The following is an 8,488-nucleotide window of genomic DNA, read 5'->3' as shown; positions in this document are numbered from 1 at the left end:
ACCTTGGCTCTCGGAGGTAAGGTTACCGCTTAGCTTAATTAGCGCGTGCTAGCCCCAGTGTGTGTGTGTGTGTGTGTGTGTGTATGTGTGTGTGTGTGTGTGTGTGTGTGTGTGTGTGTGTGTGTGTGTGTGCGCGTGCTAGCCCCAGGGGCTCAGCTGACAGCCTGCTCCACTTTACCTGTATGATGCTCCTCAGCGGGACGCAGAGTGAGGCCACCACATCCCTTTCTTCACGACAAGCCTCCCTCATCAGCTCTACAGTCCTTTAGTTTGGGGGTGTAGGTACATTTTGTAAGTGTGTGTATGCGTGTGTGTGTGTGTCTGTGTGTGTGTGTGTGTGTGTGTGTGTGTGTGTGTGTGTGTGTGTGTGTGTGTGTGAGGGGTGAAATTGCTGCTGCTCCATCGGCCCCTGCTTTTAAACACTTCAAAGAAAAGTAGAGAAGTAGATCAGGTTCAAACCACATCCCCAATCGCTGTTTCATTTCCTTTCAAGGGCACTCGTGTCAGACAAACTAGGTAGCCAGGAAGTGATATGCAGCCTATTTGACTGACTGCGTGTTCACACTCATAGTGTTTCAACACAAATGGTTTTGGGAAACAGAGGGATGGGGGGGGGACGTTAAGAGTTGTTTAGATGTGAAGTGGGCCAGAATCCAGGAGAGGTTGTCATTTTAAAGGGATGAAATTAGGGGTGACAGTCCTGCCAAGGAGCCAAACTGTGACCAAACAGGGGTCAAACAGGGGTCAGCTATTTCAGATGAGTTCCTCCAAAACATGATTTCCTTCGGGTCACTTAATTTGGGAAATAATTGATGAAACTCAAGGTTGTCAAGGGCCTAGTGTTTCTTATTGGTGTGAACAGATGCCTCGTTACCTAGAAGGGTGGCACAGAAGGGTGGCATAGCCCGGACTGCAGGTGGTACCAAATGTTTCACTCAGATTTTGTTATCATCTGTTTGCAAATAGCAAAACTGCACGCGCACACAAACACACAAACACACACACACACACACACACACACACACACACACACACACACACACACACACACACACACACACACACAGTGTCTAGAAAGATCTGTAAGATTGATATTCAGTATACCTTAATTAATTTTGGGAGCACTGAACAGTGTGTGGAGGTTTTTACCCTTTTCATAGAGGAAATAAAAAACACCAAAAGATTGACAGTGTATTGTGGCAGGTGACTGGAAAGGCTAAAGCAAACTAATTTGTTTTTATTATATATATATTTATGTAAAATATCACAACACTTAATATGTTTCAGTATATGGTTTATGAAGTCCTGTTAAGTCTATAATAGGTGTTAACTACAACAAGAACCTGGGATGTTATATGATTTTCTCAATCCACAAATAAATCAAATTCAGTCAAATAAGCACCATTAACCGACGCCTAGCCATGGAACCCTGTAGGGCCCAATCATTTGTCATCATAACCGTGACAGAGGAAAGCAGGATCTCTTTTTTTCTTTTCAACAAGACTGACACAGCATGTCAATAATCGCCTTGCCATCACGACAGTCAGTACTTAGGCACCTCCTTATGACTGCAAATGTCAGAGGAGTCCCTCGTTGGGTGTGTGTGTGTGTGTGTGTGTGTGTGTGTGTTGTGTGTGTGTGTGTGAGTCCCTTGTTGGGTGACCTACAGCTGAGTGTGCTGAGTCCCATTTGCAAAAATTAGACAAAAAAATGTTGAGTGATGTTGACATTTTAGTCGCAGCACCTCTTCACATGCGCTTCCTCTTGACCAGCCAAAGCTATATGACCGAGACCAGTGTTCGCCTCTGTTTGTGCACAGTGTGAGCATTAATGGTTCCTCACAAATGGCAGTGTAAAGGGCTTTAGCTTTCTATTGAAGAAGAACTGTGCCTGACCTGACGTCTCTGCTGCACCTGATGCCACTGCACAATACTGTGTTTTCAGACCATTAAGTGAACCGTGGAAGTGATTACACCGTCAGGGCGTAACAACGCATTGATATTCCGCACCTACATGTACTCTAATGCATGAATAGCTCCTCATGAGTGCCATTGTGATGGGCTTTCGTTTACTACTGTTTTCTATGGTATGCGAACGGTCCATTTGCTGGCACTAGAGTGTAATTATACGATGCAATTATACCATTTAGTACAGCGTAACACAGTGATTATCAGTGTGTAACCGCACGTTGATATTCTGTCCTCTATGTGCCTAACCCTAACCCTGACACAATTCAAGAAATCACAATCCATATCAATATGTGGTCTCTCACAACACTGTTCTTAAGAGTGTACCTAAAAGATTCCAACAGGCCTTGGACTCCCAAGTGTTAACAAGTAACAAGTGCACTGTAACATAAGGTGAACATTCTATTGCCCCAACCTGGCCGTCCTAAAGGCTTCAGGCAGATCTGGGGTTCCCTCGAAGTTGCCCCACAACCGCAAGACTCTCCATCTTTCCTATCTCCCAGCAGGTTAGCTGCTGCTAGTCCTGGTTTCGGGTCTATTTCTCTGCACCCGTATCCAAGTGACAATCTAATTTGTGGGGGAAAACTGCAACACAAACAAAACGGAATGGGATTTTGACCACTCACTGAGATGCGTGCTGCTGACTGCGACGGGATGCTAATTCGGAAGTCCGCGGGAATCCCAGACTACGGCACCTGACTGCAGGACAGATCTGGGTCAGACCAGGGCCGGATCTGTGGCCGATTCCATGGCACAACGGGGAGCCTAACATTCCCCGCAAGCTAGTCTGAGAGGATGCAATTACAGAAGAATAATTAGCAAATATGTTCATAGTTAAATTGGATATGAATTGATTGAGCTTCATTGCAGTCCTGGTGGTTTCCATCCAATTCTCCCATGTTGTGTTTGAGGCAGTCACTTGAAGCACACACTGGCATTTTATAAGACTCAGCTTCTATTTTAGCCTTCTCTGGATCAAAATGCCAAGAAGAAGTAATCAGAAAATAATGTCAAAAGCCCCAGACAGTTGTAAGACCCTTAATATTCCTTGGTACGGCTAAGTAGATAAGCATTTGTAGCGGATGTTCTTGTTCCTTATCAGTGGAGCTCTCCTAAAATGCCTCTCTCCTGTACAGTGTCTGCAGAGGACCAAAAAGGCATTAAATAACCAAAATGGCGACCTTTACCTAACAGTTGCCCCAATACGTAACTTGACAGCTGGATGCACTTGCCACTGTTGTGTAACAGTCAAGGGTGCGAGGGTCAGAGTAGTGCGAGCCAATCGCATTCCTGAAAATTGCTTGTGTCGTAATCTTCTTAATGAATGGCGGCCGGGACAGACGGTCACAGCGTCTGTGAGTGCGAGTGTAGATGTAATTGACTCTGGTTACTGGGCCAGGCTGTTTCTTTCCCCCTCGCTCACTTTCCAAACCAAAGTGTTTTTGCCCCCCTACAGATGACGTCTGGACAGGCTCTACTAACACTTTACTTGAAACCTCTGTGATAAGAGTGACGATTTTATGTCAGAAACATGTCATCGGCCATCAAACCTGACCGTGTCATGTTACCATTATCAGTAACTGTCATGACTACTCCTTGATATTTTGGTTGCCATAACAACCTGTCACATGTTTATAAACCATCAAAGCATCTATCATGTCAGTTACTGATAATGGTCACAACACAGTCATGAACCTGACTAGAACTGTCATAACAGCATGACAAGAATCGTCATTTGTAATGACATCTTTAAGCCAAAGAAACCTTAAGATGTGTGTGTATTTTTGCCTCATCCTAACAGAAGCTTGTATGAGCAGAGATCTTCTAAAAGGGGAGATTCCACTCTTCGGGTTAATGGCCGTTAGGTCTTCAAGGGGAGACCAGAGGCTGTTCTGTTTGCCTGGAATCCTATGGGAGAAGTGGCTCAGTACCCTGAACAAACTCCTAACAATTGGCTTCATAACAATTCTACTACCACTTTGATTATCTTTAACATCTTATCCACAGCCTAGCAAATTATGATGCAATCTGCTAAGATCTAAAATGAAAGAATGATCGTTTTGTGAGAAAACTGACAGTCGAAGGTATTGAGAGAGACGGAACCCATTTAATTGTAGCCTAATAAAAAGAAACATGTTACTTACATTATACTGCATGAAGTTTCAGTTAATTCATTTGATTCTGATATCAACCTACCTATAAGCTGCCTACCTATAAACTATTATCTAACTTCTTATTTACCTGAGGCAGTCGTGGTTTGAACATACAATAACCATGAAGTACAAACATAGATGGAAATACACAGAAACACACAGAAAAATCAACATAGTTAAAAATAACCAAACACACCCAGCTCATCTCTAACTTACTGTATGTGATCAAGGTAAAAACAAAACAACCCTGCTCTGCTGTACCACAAAAATAATGTCGTAATGTTAGAATGTTGGGTGATGTCAGAGAACCGATACCAGTGGCTCACAGTTAAACATGTGACCTGAGCTAAAGGTAGTTTGCCGTTTCGCCATCGTTAATGGTAAAACTCCTTAGATTGCCAACTCCCTCTTTTAGAACATGCCTGGAGCCCTTCAAGGTTCCGTCTAGAATCCTGGAGTATTCCTTGCTCAACGTCTCTTAGCAACCATCAAGGGTTCCACAGGAAATGCTAAATATCATGATAAACAGAAATCATTAACACTAAACCTCAATGTCCTTAAAGGCCTGTGTCCAAACTCTCAACTCAGACAGCCCGAGCTTGCATCAGGCCCTGGCTTTTTGGTCCTAGCTAATCGTTGTGTTCATGCCCTGAGCTAGTTTTCTTGGCACAATCATTTCTTTTTGTGGATTTGTGGATGGGTGGTGAGTCCTTCCCTGCTTATCGGTCTCCTAACCTTATGGGCCACCCTGCAAAATCCATTATCAGCCTTTTCAAGTGACCATACTGGACAAGGGGGCATCATTTAGATTAGAGAATACAGTGTGTGTGTGTGGCTAGCAAGAAAGGAGATACACACACACAGACAATTTATTTCCCCGCAACTTCTTTTGATAGTTTTATCTTCACTGTGACCATCAGAAAACTGCAGGTCTGGCAAAGTAGTTATGGTGGTGGTGGTAGTGTTGTCGTTTTGCTGTGTTCCTGCGCCCTCTCTTGGCTAAAAGTTGTCACTGCAGGTTTTTATAAGTGGCAAGCAGCCTCCTATAGACTAAATGCACTCCTCCCTCAAGGTGTAAGCAGAGAAGACGACAGTCACCATCGGTTCACAAGGTTGTGATTTATTTCATGCTACAAAGTCAAGATCATACGATACAAACCAGCCCAACCAAATATATATATATTGTTTATATATATGTATGTATGTATGTATATGTATGAATATATAAATAGAATAAATCAAGAAGCATCAAGAGAACAGTAAAGACCTGATATGCACATCTTCAAGATCAAATAGAAAAAAAAGGATAACAACATTAAGGAAAGCAGTCAACCTACAGTCAAAGACCTGCAGCGCATTACTCATCACCGTTTGATTAGGTTCGATTATGGATACGCCGATATGTATCGATTTCAGACAATTTTTGCTTTGATTGGAGTACATTCATAAAAACACATTTTTTAAATCCCCACTGATTCTGATTCACATAACAGGGCTTGCATTGAAAAGGTCGTAACAATGAACTGAAATGTTGCAATGACACAAAGGCCAACGGCATAATATCAATGGGGTCACGAAACCCAGGGCCCCAATGATAACAGCTCATCTCACTGTTTCATTCATTAAGACATTCCTGAGGCTTCCATTAAAAGCACATCGATTCTAGTTTTCTTTTTCATGACAGTTTTATGCTGCTGTGATTTACTCGAGGCAAATGATTGCAAATGCTCAGCTCAAGCGATGAAACTAACAGCTTGTAGCCAGAGAGAAGACAGACATCGAGTCAAGACTGCATAGGAATGCCCGATGCTCTTCATATTGATGTTTTATGCAGCACGACCTCTCGATGAAGGTAAAAAAGAAGAAAAAAAAATCAAAACATGGAGATGGATTCAAACACCTTGCTAAAATCAAGCTCACTAACTAGGCTAATTAAGGTATAAAGTGTGTGTGTGTGGGGGGGGGGGACTACCAATATATAGCCAAGCAGATATGTTGATGAGGATGCTTCTCTCCTTGAACTCTCGAGCAAAACAAGTTTGTTTTTGCTTTGTTTGGTTGTTTTTCTATGACTAATCTCCAGACGTGATCCACATCTCCCTTTGTGCTCTTGTACTTTCAGTGCCCTCTTTTGGCTCAGTAGCACCAACCTCACCCACCAGTGATGAACATAGGGGACCTGTCAATTCAGTAGTGCCAACCTCACCCACCAGTGATGAACATAGGGGACCTGTCAATTCAGTAGTGCCAACCTCACCCACCAGTGATGAACATAGGGGACCTGTCAATTCAGTAGTGCCAACCTCACCCACCGGTGATGAACATAAGGGGTCCATCTATTCAGTCACACACCTCAGAAACAAAGAGAGAGAGGAAGCAACACGAAGGGGAGGGAGAGAGAATGCAACAAAGACCAGTGACATTCACGCTTAGATCGGTCGCTCTCTCTCTCACTCGCTCTCTCACACACACACCCACACAATCACTACTTGGAAGGCCTCTTTGTTGTGTTGCTCCGTACTCTTTGTGTTAATTCAATGGCCAGGGAAATGAACACCAGTGGGCGAGCACACAGACAAAAATGATGTGACAATTATGTGTAAATTACCCCACTCTAATGAACAGGGCAACATGAGAGAAAAGAGGTGGTAAGTGTGTGCGCACACGAGTGTGAGAGTGTGCGTGTGTGTGTGTGTACACACACGCTCCCATGAGCACCATCCTTTATGGCTAATCTCTACAAAAGAGGGCCAACAGCTGGGGCCACAGACCCGACGCCATCGCTTCTCTAGCTAACTGCACACATCTGGGTGGGCGAGATAGGACCCATCCATCCATCCATCCACACACCCCCCCACACACACACCCCCCCACACACCCCCCCACACACACACACACACACACACACACACACACACACACACACACACACACACACACACACACACACACACACACACACACACACACACACAGAGAGAGAGAGAACAAAGATGGACTGGGATGGGGATGGAAGACAATGAGAGTGGCATCTGGATGATAGTCTGTCTACTGCTGTGCACTTCATTTCTCATTCTCGTTCACGCTCTCTCGTTTCTCCTTCCTCGCTCTCTCCGTTTTCATTCTTTCAACACAGCCCTCGCTCTCTCTCATGAGACCCTGAAGCCAGAGCAGTCGCCCAAATCAGAAATCTCTCTCTCACTCACACAAACCCCCTCTCTCTCTCTCTTCCCATCCTATTAAAACGCGCCAGTCAAGCAGACAAGGACACAGACACCCCACACGCCACCAGACAAGTTCTATGAAAAATGATTAGGAAGAGGCTTTTCCCGTGCAGGCTTTTATTCCCTAGTCCACTGACTATCTCTTGCTCTGTAAAACACTCAAACAAAGAGGTATATTCTTACATTCAAATAGGGGGGGGGGGGGGATGGAGAGGGTGCTGGGTGCTCAGATAAGCAGACCCCAATCCGTAATGAGTGGATTACAGGACGAATAAATGCATCTCTTTCTGGCTTCGGCTCCGGTCTATTCAGCACCCACCTGACCCAGTTATTACAATCAAACGGCTTCCTGGAACACGAGGAAGCACAATCTTCCTGATGTAATAATGACAACCCGTGGCTATTAAGCCATACATGTGTGCTAGTATGGACTATACAAATCCATCAAAAATATATATATATTTATATAGTAAGAAGTGAGAAGCTTAAAAGAAAAAATATATAATATTATAATATTATTATATATTTTTTCTTTTGAGCTTCGCACTTCTTCCTGTTGCATTGTATTGTTTAAACCCTTGGAGTGCCATGTTAACCCCCCCCCACGCCCCGTCTTTGTAAGAAAGCCTTGTTTGCTTCCTACGTTTGTTGATACTGGAGCATTAAGCACCTAGAAACCCACGTTGGGCTGAAGCGGCGAGGGAACGTGAGGTGAAGGAGGAGGAGGAGGAGGAGGAGGAGGATGATGACTTCTGTAAAGCAAGAGTGTCAGTCGATTATTAAGCTCAGCCAATCAAATCAAGCCAAATCACCGGCGGGCGTGCCGCGGCCATCCGTAGGAGTAGGAGTGTGCTTCTGACACGTTTGAGCAGGAAACGGTTCCTCAACAACAGCAGAACCGGGCTGCATTGCCAAACGTCTTTGTTGTGCTGAGACTGCTGTTAAATGACAGAGCCCACCATTGAGCAGAAAGCATAGAAACACTTTCAGCCAGACTGGTCTAAGGAGGAAATGGAAAGATCTTCCCTCTATAGCAGGCCGACGCCCCCAACACCCCTCCTTCGGTAGATTTACCCGTCTTCAGAAATGTACCTTGAACGCCACTTCAACACGTACAACATGTTTGGTGCACGACAATAACTGC

The 8,488-nt window shown here is 44.3% G+C and overlaps 1 long non-coding RNA gene across 1 annotated transcript; it reads right to left on the bottom strand.

Annotated features, from left to right (window-relative positions):
• Positions 1-5,220: 5,220 nt before the first annotated feature.
• LOC116224592 lies at positions 5,221-7,004 on the bottom strand. Its single transcript, XR_004165641.1, has 2 exons — positions 6,322-7,004; positions 5,221-6,270 (listed from the first exon to the last, which is right to left on the bottom strand). It is a non-coding gene; the product is annotated as an uncharacterized LOC116224592 (long non-coding RNA).
• Positions 7,005-8,488: the final 1,484 nt, after the last annotated feature.

Source organism: Clupea harengus, chromosome 18, assembly GCF_900700415.2.
Source record: "Clupea harengus chromosome 18, Ch_v2.0.2, whole genome shotgun sequence".
In the NCBI taxonomy this organism is placed as follows: Eukaryota; Metazoa; Chordata; class Actinopteri; order Clupeiformes; family Clupeidae; genus Clupea; species Clupea harengus.
The sequence above is the reverse complement of the archived record's forward strand: the minus strand, read 5'-3'. Positions and strand labels throughout refer to the sequence as shown.